Below are 14,817 nucleotides of genomic sequence, written 5' to 3'. Positions count from 1 at the left end.
ATATATATATATATATATATATATATATATATATATATATATATATATATATATATATATATATATATATATATATATATATATATATATATATATATATATATATATATATATATATATATATATATATATATATGTATATATATATATATATATATATATATATATATATATATATATATATATATATATATATATATATATATATATATATATATATATATATATATATATATATATATATATATATATATATATATATATATATATATATATATATATATATATATATATATATATATATATATATATATATATATATATATATATATATATATATATATATATATATATATATATATATATATATATATATATATATATATATATATATATATATATATATATATATATATATATATATATATATATATATAATATATATATATATATATATATATATATATATATATATATATATATATATATATATATATATATATATATATATATATATATATATATATATATATATATATATATATATATATATATATATATATATATATATATATATATATATATATATATATATATATATATATATATATATATATATATATATATATATATATATATATATATATATATATATATATCACACACCCCTGCCGCAAACCTACATTCACTGAGAACCAATCACTTTCCTCTCTTCCTACACGTACACATGCCTTACATCCTCGATAAAAACTTTTCACTGCTTCTAACAACTTGCCTCCCACACCATATATTCTTAATATATTCCACAGAGCATCTCTATCAACTCTATCATATGCCTTCTCCAGATCCATAAATGTCTCCATGGTTGTTTAATTTGTTTATGGATGGGGTTGTTAGGGAGGTGAATGCAAGAGTTTTGGAAAGAGAGGCAAGTATAAAGTCTGTTGTGGATGAGAGAGCTTGGGAAGTGAATCAGTTGTTGTTCGCTGATGATACAGCGCTGGCGGCTGATTCATGTGAGAAACTGCAGAAGCTGGTGACTGAGTTTGGTAAAGTGTGTGAAAGAAGAAAGTTAAGAGTAAATGTGAATAAGAGCAAGGTTATTAGGTACAGTAGGGTTGAGGGTCAAGTCAATTGGGAGGTAAGTTTGAATGGAGAAAAACTGGAGGAAGTAAAGTGTTTTAGATATCTGGGAGTAGATCTGGCAGCGGATGGAACCATGGAAGCGGAAGTGAATCATAGGGTGGGGGAGGGGGCGAAAATCCTGGGAGCCTTGAAGAACGTGTGGAAGTCGAGAACATTATCTCGGAAAGCAAAAATGGGTATGTTTGAAGGAATAGTGGTTCCAACAATGTTGTATGGTTGCGAGGCGTGGGCTATGGATAGAGTTGTGCGCAGGAGGGTGGATGTGCTGGAAATGAGATGTTTGAGGACAATGTGTGGTGTGAGGTGGTTTGATCGAGTAAGTAACGTAAGGGTAAGAGAGATGTGTGGAAATAAAAAGAGCGTGGTTGAGAGAGCAGAAGAGGGTGTTTTGAAGTGGTTTGGGCACATGGAGAGAATGAGTGAGGAAAGATTGACCAAGAGGATATATGTGTCGGAGGTGGAGGGAACAAGGGGAAGAGGGAGACCAAATTGGAGGTGGAAAGATGGAGTGAAAAAGATTTTGTGTGATCGGGGCCTGAACATGCAGGAGGGTGAAAGGAGGGCAAGGAATAGAGTGAATTGGAGCGATGTGGTATACCGGGGTTGACGTGCTGTCAGTGGATTGAAGCAAGGCATGTGAAGCGTCTGGGGTAAACAATGGAAAGCTGTGTAGGTATGTATATTTGCGTGTGTGGACGTATGTATATGCATGTGTATGGGGGGGGGGTTGGGCCATTTCTTTCGTCTGTTTCCTTGCGCTAACGCAAACGCGGGAGACAGCGACAAAGTATAATAAAATAAATAAATATATATATATATATATATATATATATATATATATATATATATATATATATATATATATATATATATATATATATATATATATATATATATATATGTTTCTATGAGTCCATAGGGAAAATGAAACACGATAAGTTCTCAAGTGCACTTTCATGTAATAATCACATCATCTGGGGAGACACAAGAGAGAAATATAAGTCAGTTGATATACATCGAAGAGACGTAGCTAGGACGCCATTTGGTAAACATATGATTATGCAAAACATACAACGAGCATTCATAGACTTATCGTTTTACAAATTTTATCAACACTATATTGATCTAATTTGTATAGACCATCACTAATATTAAGATTATAATTCTTTGTGTATTTAATGATAGAAGATTCAATGATCTTTCTCTTAGTAATAGAGTTAGAGTTAATAACTGAGATGGCATTACTCCAGTCAGTACAATGATCATAGTTTTTAACGTGATTAAACAAGGCATTTGATTCTTGTCCCGTTCTTATACTGTTTTTATGTTGCTCAAGTCTAACAGAAAGATCCTAACCAGTGTGACCAACATTTATTTATCACAATTTCCACAAGGCACTTTATAATGCATCCAAGAGAATTTTCTGGTGAATTCTTGATTAAGATATTCTTTATAGTATTAATGTTGCTACAGGCAACATTTACATTAAAGGACTTAAGCAACATGGGAAGTAAAGTGAAATTATTATTAAAAGGGTGAACTAAAAGATTCTTGGTGTCAATGGGAGGTTTGGGCTCAACTCTATAAAATGATTTCTTTGCTAACTTAAGGGATTTATCAATGAAAGATCTAGGGTACTTTAACTTAGATCCAATACAATATATGTTCTCAGACTCATCATCAATAAACTCTGGACTGCAATTACGTAATGCCCTAAGGAACATAGATTGAAATGATGATAATTAAACTCTGTCATGTTGAGATCATTAATAATGGATATATGAGCATACATTGGTGGGTTTTCTGTATATGCTAAACTTAAGTTTGTGTCCTTGCCCATGAATCATGCAATCTAAAAAAGGCAACATACTATTATTTTCATTTTCTATAGTAAATTTGATGAAAGTGGTTGGTTCCCACTGAATGTCGATTTGCGGCAGGGGTACGTGATGTCTCCATGGTTGTATGATTGGTTTATGCATGGGGTGGTTATAGATGTGAATGCAAGAGTTTTGGAGAGAGTGGCAAATATGCAGTCTGTTTGGGATGTGAGGGTCTGGGAAGTGAGCCAGAAGTTGGTAACTGAATTTACTAAAGTGTGTCAAAGAAGAATGTTGAGAGTAAATGTGAGTAACAGCAAGGTTATTAGGTTCAGTAGGGTTGAGGAACAAGTTAATCGGGAGGTAAGTTTAAGTGGAGATAAAGTGGAGGAAGTGAATTGTTTTAGATGTCTGGGAGTGGACTTAGCAGCGGATAGACCCATAGAAGCGGAAGTAAGTCACAGGGTGGGGGAGGGAGCGAAGGTTCTGAGAGCATTGAAATATGTGGAAGGCGAGAACGTTATCTCGGAGAGCAAAAATGGGTATGTTTGAAGGAACAGTGGTTCCAACAATGTTACGTGGTTGTAAGGCATGGACTATAGAAAGGGATGTGCGGAGGAGGGTGGATGTGTTGGAAATGAATTGTTTGAGGACAATATGTGGTGTGAGGTGGTTTGATCGAGTTAGTAATGAAAGGGTAAGTGAGATATGTGGTAATAAAAAGAGTGTGCTTGAGAGAGCAGGAAAGGGTGTATTAAAATGGTTTGGACACATCGAGAGAATGAGTGAGGAAATACTGACAAAGAGGATATATGTGTCAGAGGTAGAGGGAAGAAGGAGACGCTGGGGGACCAAATTGCAGATGGAAGGATGGAGTAAAGAAGATATTGAGCAATCGGGGTCTGAACATACAGGAGGATGAAAAGCGTGCAAGGAATAGAGTGAATTTGAACGATGTGGTATACCGGGGTCGACGTGCTGTCAATCGATTGAACTAGGGCATATGAAGCGTCTGGGGTAAACCATGAAAAGGTCTGTGGGGCCTGAAAGTGGAAAGGGCGCTGTAGTTTCGGTGCATCACACATGACAGCTAGAGAATGAGTGTGAACGAATGTGGCCTTTTTTTGTCTGTTTCTGATATTGCCTCGCTGGAGATATATAGATATATACATGTGCATGTAGGTGGGTTCAGCCATTCCCCATCTGTCTCCTTGCGATCCCCCACTAACGCGGGAGACGGCGGTTAATCATGATAGAAAAAAAAAGATATATATATATATATATATATATATATATATATATATATATATATATATATATATATATATATATATATCTTTTTCTTTTCGTACTATTCGCCATTTCCCGCATTAGCGAGGTAGCGTTATCAACAGAGGACTGGGCCTTAAGAGGGAATATCCTCACCTGGCCCCCTTCTCTGTTCCTTCTTTTGGAAAATTAAAAAAAAAAACGAGAGGGGAGGATTTCCAGCCACCCGCTCCCTTCCCTTTTAGTCGCCTTCTACGACACGCAGGGAATACGTGGGAAGTATTCTTTCTCCCCTATCCCCAGGGATAATATATATATATATATATATATATATATATATATATATATATATATATATATATATATATATATATATATATATATATATATTTTTTTTTTTTTTTTTTTTTTATACTTTGTCGCTGTCTCCCGCGTTTGCGAGGTAGCGCAAGGAAACAGACGAAAGAAATGGCCCAACCCCCCCCCCCCCATACACATGTACATACACACGTCCACACACGCAAATATACATACCTACACAGCTTTCCATGGTTTACCCCAGACGCTTCACATGCCTTGATTCAATCCACTGACAGCACGTCAACCCTTGTATACCACATGACTCCAATTCACTCTATTCCTTGCCCTCCTTTCACCCTCCTGCATGTTCAGGCCCCGATCACACAAAATCTTTTTCACTCCATCTTTCCACCTCCAATTTGGTCTCCCTCTTCTCCTCGTTCCCTCCACCTCCGACACATATATCCTCTTGGTCAATCTCTCCTCACTCATTCTCTCCATGTGCCCAAACCATTTCAAAACACCCTCTTCTGCTCTCTCAACCACGCTCTTTTTATTTCCACACATCTCTCTTACCCTTACGTTACTTACTCGATCAAACCACCTCACACCACACATTGTCCTCAAACATCTCATTTCCAGCACATCCATCCTCCTGCGCACATCTCTATCCACAGCCCACGCCTCGCAACCATACAACATTGCTGGAACCACTATTCCCTCAAACATACCCATTTTCGCTTTCCGAGATAATGTTCTCGACTTCCACACATTTTTCAAGGCTCCCAAAATTTTCGCCCCCTCCCCCACCCTATGATCCACTTCCGCTTCCATGGTTCCATCCGCTGACAGATCCACTCCCAGATATCTAAAACACTTCACTTCCTCCAGTTTTTCTCCATTCAAACTCACCTCCCAATTGACTTGACCCTCACCCCTACTGTACCTAATAACCTTGCTCTTATTCACATTTACTCTCAACTTTCTTCTTCCACACACTTTACCAAACTCAGTCACCAGCTTCTGCAGTTTCTCACATGAATCAGCCACCAGCGCTGTATCATCAGCGAACAACAACTGACTCACTTCCCAAGCTCTCTCATCCCCAACAGACTTCATACTTGCCCCTCTTTCCAGGACTCTTGCATTTACCTCCCTTACAACCCCATCCATAAACAAATTAAACAACCATGGAGACATCACACACCCCTGCCGCAAACCTACATTCACTGAGAACCAATCACTTTCCTCTCTTCCTACACGTACACATGCCTTACATCCTCGATAAAAACTTTTCACTGCTTCTAACAACTTGCCTCCCACACCATATATTCTTAATACCTTCCACAGAGCATCTCTATCAACTCTATCATATGCCTTCTCCAGATCCATAAATGCTACATACAAATCCATTTGCTTTTCTAAGTATTTCTCACATACATTCTTCAAAGCAAACACCTGATCCACACATCCTCTACCGCTTCTGAAACCGCACTGCTCTTCCCCAATCTGATGCTCTGTACATGCCTTCACCCTCTCAATTAATACCCTCCCATATAATTTACCAGGAATACTCAACAAACTTATACCTCTGTAATTTGAGCACTCACTCTTATCCCCTTTGCCTTTATACAATGGCACTATGCACGCATTCCGCCAATCCTCAGGCACCTCACCATGAGTCATACATACATTAAATAACCTTACCAACCAGTCAACAATACAGTCACCCCCTTTTTTAATAAATTCCACTGCAATACCATCCAAACCTGCTGCCTTGCCGGCTTTCATCTTCCGCAAAGCTTTTACTACCTCTTCTCTGTTTACCAAATCATTTTCCCTAACCCTCTCACTTTGCACACCACCTCGACCAAAACACCCTATATCTGCCACTCTGTCATCAGACACATTCAACAAACCTTCAAAATACTCATTCCATCTCCTTCTCACATCACCGCTACTTGTTATCACCTCCCCATTTGCGCCCTTCACTGAAGTTCCCATTTGCTCCCTTGTCTTACGCACCCTATTTACCTCCTTCCAGAACATCTTTTTATTCTCCCTAAAATTTACTGATATTCTCTCACCCCAACTCTCATCTGCCCTTTTTTTCACCTCTTGCACCTTTCTCTTGACCTCCTGTCTCTTTCTTTTATACTTCTCCCACTCAATTGCATTTTTTCCCTGCAAAAATCGTCCAAATGCCTCTCTCTTCTCTTCTCTATATATATATATATATATATATCTGTTATATATGTACATTTATCATACTTAGCCACCATCTCCCATTTCAGTGAGGTAGCGCAAGGAAACAGATGAGGAATGGCCCAACTCACCTACATACACATGTGTATACATAAATGCCCACCCACGCACATATACATACAAATACTTTTCAACGTATACATACATATAAAAACACAGACATAAACATAAATACACATGTACATATCCATGCATATTGCCTTCATCCATTCCCGTTGCCACCCCACTACACACAAAATAGCATCCCCCCTCCAGTAGCAGCACCAGGAACAGACAAAAATGGCCACAGTCATTCACACTCAGTCTCTAACTGTCATGTGTAATGCACCGAAACTACAGCTCCCTTTTCACATCCAGGCCTCACAGACCTTTCCATAGTTTACCCCAGACACTTAACATGCCCTAGTTCAATCCACTGACAGCACGTTGACTGTGGTATACCACATCGTTCCAGTTCACTCTATTCCTTGTTCACCTTTCACCATCCTGTATGTTCATGCCTGATTGCTCAAAATCTTCTTCACTCCATCCTTCCACCTCCAATTTGGTCTCCCACTTCTCCTTCTCTCAACCTCTGACACATATATCCTCTTTGACAATCTTTCCTCACTCATTCTCTCCATGTGTCCAAACCATGTCAACACACCCTCTTTGGCTCTCTCAACCACATTCTTTTTATTACCACACATCTTTCTTACCCTTTCATTACATACTCGATCAAACCACCTCACACCACATATTGTCCTCAAACATTTCATTTCCAACACATCCACCGTCCTCCACACAACCCTATTTATAGCCCATGCCTCGTAACCATATAACATTGTTGGAACCACTATTCCTTCAAACATGCCCATTTTTTCCTCTCCGAGATAATGTTCTCATCTTCCGATATTCACTACACTTTCATCCGAGCTTTCAGTTACTTTCCTTTCATACTCCTCCCTGCATTTTTCCTGCTTCATCTTCTCACTTGCCAACACTTTTAATAAGCGCGCAAAAGGGAGACTTTTGGATGTTAATGTGCTGAGAGGTGCAACTGGAGGGATGACTGATCATTATCTTGTGGAGGTGAAGGTGAAGATTTGTAGAGGTTTTCAGAAAAAGAGAGAGAATGTTGGGGTGAAGAGAGTGGTGAGAATAAGTGAGCTTGGGAAGGAGACTTGTGTGAGGAAGTGTCACGAGAGACTGAATACAGAATGGAAAAAGATGAGAACAAAAAACGTAAGAGAAGTGGAGGAGGAATGGGATGTATTTAGGGAAGCTATGATGGCTTGCGCAAAAGATGCTTGTGGCATGAGAAGCGTGGGAGGTGGGCAGATTAGAAAGGGTAGTGAGTGTTGGGATGAAGAAGTAAGATTATTAGTGAAAGAGAAGAGAGGGGCATTTGGACGATTTTTGTAGGAAAATTATGCAAATAACTGGGAGATGTATAAGATAAAGAGGCAGGAGGTCAAGAGAAAGGTGCAAGAGTGAAAAAGAGGGTAAATGATAGTTAGTGTAAGAGAGTATCACTGAATTTTTGGGAGAATAAAAAGATGTTTTGGAAGGAGGTAAATATAGTGCTTAGGACAAGAGAACAAATGAGAACTTCAGTGAGGGGGCTAATGGGGAAGTGATAACAAGTAGTGGTGATGTGAGAAGGAGATGGAGTGAGTATTTTGAAGGTCTGTTGAATGTGTTTGATGATAGAGTGGCAGATATAGGGTGTTTTGGTCGAGGTGGTGTGCTAAGTGACAGGGCTAGGGAGAATGATTCGGTATACAGACAAATGGTAGTAAAAGCTTTGCGGAAGATGAAAGCCGGCTAGGCAGCGGGCTTGGATGGTATTACAGTGGAAATTATTAAAAGAAGGAGTGATGATATTGTTGACTGGTTGGTAAGGTTATTTAATGTATGTATGATTCATGGTAAGGTGCCTGAGGATTGGAGGAACGCTTGCATAGTGCCATTATACAAAGGCAAAGGGGATAAAAGGGAGAGCTGAAATTACAGAGGTATAAGTCTGTTGAGTTTTCCTGGGAAATTATATGGGAGGGTATTGATTGAGAGGGTGAAGACATGTACAGAGCATCAGACTTGGGAAGAGCAGTGTGGTTTCATAAGTGGTAGAGGATTTGTGGATCAGGTGTTTGCTTTGAAAAATGTATTGTGAGAAATACTTAGAAAAGCAAATGGATTTGTATGTAACATTCATAGATCTGGAGAAGGCATATGATAGAGTTGATAGAGATGCTTTGTGGAAGGTATTAAGAATATATGGTGTGGGGGCAAGTTCTGAGAAGCAGTGAAAAGTTTTTATCGAGGATATAAGGCATGTGTACGTGTATGAAGAGAGGAAAGTGATTGGTTCTCAGTAAATGTTGGTTTGCAGCTAAGGTTTGTAATGTTTCCATGGCTGTTTAATTTGTTTAAGGATGGGGTTGTTAGGGAGGTGAATGCAAGAATTTTGGAAAAAGGGGCAAGTATGCAGTCTGTTGTGGATGAGAGAGCTTGGGAAGTGAGTCAGTTGTTTTTCGCTGAAGATACAGCGCTGGTGGCTGTTTCATGTGAGAAACTGCAGAAGCTGGTGACTGAGTTCTGTAAGGTGTGTGAAAGAAGAAAGCGGAGAGTAAGTGTGAATAAGAACAAGGCTATTAGGTAGAGTAGGGTTGAGAGACAAGTCAATTGGGAGGTAAGATGGAATGGAGAAAAACTGGAGGAAGTGAAGTGTTTTAGATATTCTGGGAACGTTGAAGAATGTGTGGAAGTCGAGAACACTATCTCGGAAAGCAGAAATGGGTATGTCTGAAGGAATAGTGATTCCAACAATGTTATATTGCTGCGAGGCGTGGCCTACAGACAGAGTTGTGCGGAGGAGGGTGGATGTGTTGGAAATGAGATGTTTGATGACAATATGTGGTGTGAAGTGGTTTGATCGAGTAAGTAATAATAGGGTAAGAGAGATATATGGCGATAAAAAGAGTGTGGTTGAGAGAGCAGAAGAGGGTGTTTTGAAATGATTTGGTCACATGAAGAGGATGAGTGAGGAAAGATTGACCAAGAGGATATATGTGTCAGATGTGGAGGGAACGAGGAGAAGTGGGAGACCAAATTGGTGGTGGAAAGATGGAGTGAAAAAGATTTTGAGTGATCGGGGCCTGAACATGCAGTAGGGTGAAAGGAGTGCAAGGAATAGAGTGAATTGGAACGATGTCGTAAATCGGGGTCGACGTGCTGTCAATGGATTGAACCAGGGCGTGTGAAGCGTCTGGGGTAAACCATGGAAAGTTCTATAGGGCCTGGATGTGGAAAGAGGGCTATGGTTTCAGTGCATTATACATGACTGCTAGAGACTGAGCGAGAACGAATGTGGCCTTTTTTTCTTTTCCTAGCGCTACCTCGCGCACATGCGGGGGGGGGGGGGGGGGTGTTGTTTCATGTGTGGCGGGGTGGCGATGGGAAACAATAAAAGCAGACAGTATTAGTTATGTACATGTGTATATATGTATATGTCTGTGTGTGTGTGTATATATATATATATAAATATATATATATATATATATATATATATATATATATATATATATATATATATATATATATATATATATATATATATATATATCTTTTTTTTTTTTTTTTTTTTTTGCTTTGTCGCTGTCTCCCGCGTTTGCGAGGTAGCGCAAGGAAACAGACGAAAGAAATGGCCCAACCCACCCCCATACACATGCCTTGATTCAATCCACTGACAGCACGTCAACCTCGGTATACCACATCTCTCCAATTCACTCTATTCTTTGCCCTCCTTTCCCCCTCCTGCATGTTCAGGCCCCGATCACACAAAATCTTTTTCACTCCATCTTTCCACCTCCAATTTGGTCTCCCTCTTCTCCTCGTTCCCTCCACCTCCGACACATATATCCTCTTGGTCAATCTTTCCTCACTCATTCTCTCCATGTGCCCAAACCATTTCAAAACACCCTCTTCTGCTCTCTCAACCACGCTCTTTTTATTTCCACACATCTCTCTTACCCTTACATTACTTACTCGATCAAACCACCTCACACCACACATTTTCCTCAAACATCTCATTTCCAGCACATCCACCCACCTGCGCGCAACTCTATCCATAGCCCACGCCTCGCAACCATACAACATTGTTGGAACCACTATTCCTTCAAACATACCCATTTTTGCTTTCCGAGATAATGTTCTCAACTTCCACACACAAACACACACACACACATATATATATATATATATATATATATATATATATATATATATATATATATATATATATATATATATATATATATATATATATATCTTTCTTTCTTTCTTTCAAACTATTCGCCATTTCCCGCATTAGCGAGGTAGCGTTAAGAACAGATGACTGGGCCTTTGAGGGACTACCCTCACCTGGCCCAATTCTCTGTTCCTTCTTTTGGAAAATTAAAAAAAAAAAATGAGGGGAGGATTTCCAGCCCCCCGCTCCCTCCCCTTTTAGTCGCCTTCTACGACACGCAGGGAATACGTGGGAAGTATTCTTGCTCCCCTATCCCCTATATATATATATGTATATATATATATATATATATATATATATATATATATATATATATATATATATATATATATATATATATATATATATATATATATATAGTGTGTGGTGGGATGAAGAAGTAAGATTGTTATTGAAAGAGGAGAGAGAGCCATTTGGACGATTTTTGCAGGGAAATAATGCAAATTACTGGGAGTTGTATAAAAGAAAGTGACAGGAGGTCAAGAGAAAGGTGCAAGAGGTGAAAAAGAGGGCAAATGAGAGTTGGGGTGAGGGAGTATCATTAAATTTTAGGGAGAATAAAAAGATGTTTTGGAAGGAGGTAAATAAAGTACGTAAGACAAGGGAACAAATGGGAACTTCACTGAAGGGGGCGAATGGGGAGGTGATAACAAGTAGTGGTGATGTGAGAAGGAGATGGAGTGAGTATTTTGAATGTTTGTTGAATGTGTTTGATGATAGAGTGGCAGATATAGGGTGTTTTGTTCGAGGTGGTGTGCAAAGTGAAAGGGTTAGGGAGAATGATTTGGTAAACAGAGATGAGGTAGTAAAAGCTTTGCGGAGTATGAAAGCCGGCAAGGCAGCGGGTTTGGATAGTATTGCAGTGGAATGTATTAAATAAGGGGGGATGACTGTATTGTTGACTGGTTGGTAAGGTTATTTAATGTATGTATGACTCATGGTGAGGTGCCTGAGGATTGGTGGAATGCTTGCGTAATGCCATTGTACAAAAGCAAAGAGGATAAAGGTGAGTGCTCAAGTTACAGAGGTATAAGCTTGTTGAGTATTCCTGGGAAATTATATGGGAGAGTATTGATTGAGAGAGTTAAGGCATGTACAGAGCATCAGATAGGGGAAGAGCAGTGTGGTTTCAGCAGTGGTAGAGGTTGTGTGGATTAGGTGTTTGCTTTGAAGAATGTATGTGAGAAATACTTAGAAAAGCAAACGGATTTGTATGTAGCATTGATAGATCTGGAGAAGGCATATGATAGAGATGCTCTGTGGAAGGTATTAAGAATATATGGTGTGGGAGGCAAGCTGTTAGGGGCAGTGAAAAGTTTTTATTGAGGATGTAAGGCATGTGTACGTGCAGGAAGAAAAGAAAGTGATTGGTTCTCAGTAAGTGTAGGTTTGCGGCAGGGGTGTGTTATGTCTCCATGGTTGTTTAATTTGTTTATGGATGAGATTGTTAGGGAGGTGAATGCAAGAGTTTTGGAAAGAGGTGCAAGTATGCAGTCTCTTGTGGATGAGAGAGCTTGGGAAGTGCGTCAGTTGTTGTTCGCTGATGATACAACGCTGGTGGCTGATTCGATTGAGAAACTGCAGAAGCTGGTGACTGAGTTTGGTAAATTGTGTGAAAGAAGAAAGCTGAGAGTAAATGTAAATAACAGCAAGGTTATTAGGTACAGTAGCGTTGAGAGACAAGTCATTCGGGAGGTAAGTTTGAATGGAGAAAAACTGGTGGAAGTGAAGTGTTTCAGATATGAGGGAGTGGATTTGGCAGCGGGTGGAACCATGGAAGCGGAAATGAATCATAGGGTGGGGAAGGGGACGAAAGTTCTGGGAGCGTTGAAGAATGTGTGGAAGTCGTGAATATTATCTCGGAAAGCAAAAATGGGTTTGTTTGAAGGAATAGTGGTTGCAACAATGTTATATGGTTGCGAAGCGTGGGCATAGATAGAGTTGTGCGGAAGAGGGTGGATGTGCTGGAAATGAGATGTTTGAGAACAATGGTGCGAGGTGGTTTGATCGAGTAAGTAATGTAAGGGTAAGAGAGATGCGTGGTAATAAAGAGTGTGGTTGAAAGAGCAGAAGAGGGTGTTTTGAAAGGGTTTGGTCACATGGAGAGAATGAGTGAGGAAAGATTGACCAAGAGGATATATGTGTCAGAGGAGGGAACGAGGAGAAGTGGGAGACCAAATTGGAGGTGGAAAGATGGAGTGAAAAAGATTTTGATTGATCGGGGCCTGAACATGCAGGAGGATGAAAGGCGTGCAAGGAATAGAGTGAATTGGAACGATGTGGTATACTGGGTCGACGTGCTGTCAATGGATTAAACCACGGCATGTGAAGCGTCTTGGGTACACCATGGAAAGTTCTGTGGAAAGGGACCTGTGGTTTCGGTGCATTATTACATGACAGCTAGAGACTGAGTGTGAACGAATGTGGCCTTTGTTGTCTTTTCCTAGCGCTACCTCGCACATATGAGGGGGGAAGGGGGTTTTTATTTCATATGTGGCGGGGTGGCGATGGGAATGAATAAAGGCAGGCAGTATGAATTATGTCCATGTGTATATATGTTTATGTCTGTGTGTATATATATATGTATATGCTGAGATGTTATAGGTACGTATATGTGCGTGTGTGGACGTGTATGTATATACATTTGTATATGGGGTTGGTTAGGCCATTCTTTCGTCTGTTTCCTTGCGCTACCTCGCTAACGCGGGAGACAGCAACAAAGCAACTTAGATAGCAAATTATATATATATATATATATATATATATATATATATATATATATATATATATATATATATATATATATATATATATATATATATATATATATATATATATATATATAAGTTTTTCCCAAAAGAAGGAACAGAGAAGGGGGCCAGTTGAGGGTATTCCCTCAGATTAGAAAAGTGTAGTGAGTGGTGGGATGAAGAAGTAAGATTATTAGTGAAAGGGAAGAGAGAGGCATTTGGACGAGTTTTGCAGGGAAATAGTGCAAATGACTGGGAAATGTATAAAAGAAAGAGGCAGGAGGACAAGAGAAAGGTGCAAGAGGTGAAAAGGGGGCAAATGAGAGTTCGGGTTAGAGAGTATCATTAGATTTTAGGGAGAATAAAAAGATGTTTTGGAAGGAAGTAAATGAAGTGCGTAAGACAAGAGTACAAATGGGAACATCGGTGGGGGCTAATGGGGAGGTAATAACAAGTAGTGGTGATGTGAGAAGGAAATGGAGTGAGTATTTTGAAGTTTTGTTGAATATGTTAGATGATAGAGTGGCATATACAGGGTGTTATGGTCGAGGTGGTGTGCGAAGTGAGAGGGTCAGGGAGAATGGTTTGGTAAACAGAGAAGTAGTGAAAGCTCTACGGAAGATGAAAGCCGGCAAGGCGGCGGGTTTGGATGGTATTGCTGTGGAATTCATTAAAGAAAGGAGGAGTGACTGTTTTGTTGACATGTTGGTTAGGATATTCAGTGTCTGTATGGCTCATGGTGAGGTGCGTGAGGATTGGCGGTATGCATGCATAGTGTCATTCTACAAAGGCAAATTCCAGATGTATAAGTTTGTTGAGTATTCCTAGGTAATTATATGGTAGGGTATTGATTGAGAGGGTTAAGGCATGTACAGAGCATCAGACTGGGGAATAACAGTGTGGTTTCAGATGTGGTAGAGGATGTGTGGATCAGATGTTTTCTTTGAAGAATGTATGTGAGAAATACTTAGAAAAA

Source organism: Panulirus ornatus, chromosome 3 (assembly GCF_036320965.1).
Source record: "Panulirus ornatus isolate Po-2019 chromosome 3, ASM3632096v1, whole genome shotgun sequence".
Lineage (NCBI taxonomy): Eukaryota > Metazoa > Arthropoda > Malacostraca > Decapoda > Palinuridae > Panulirus > Panulirus ornatus.
This window is presented reverse-complemented; position numbering follows the sequence as displayed.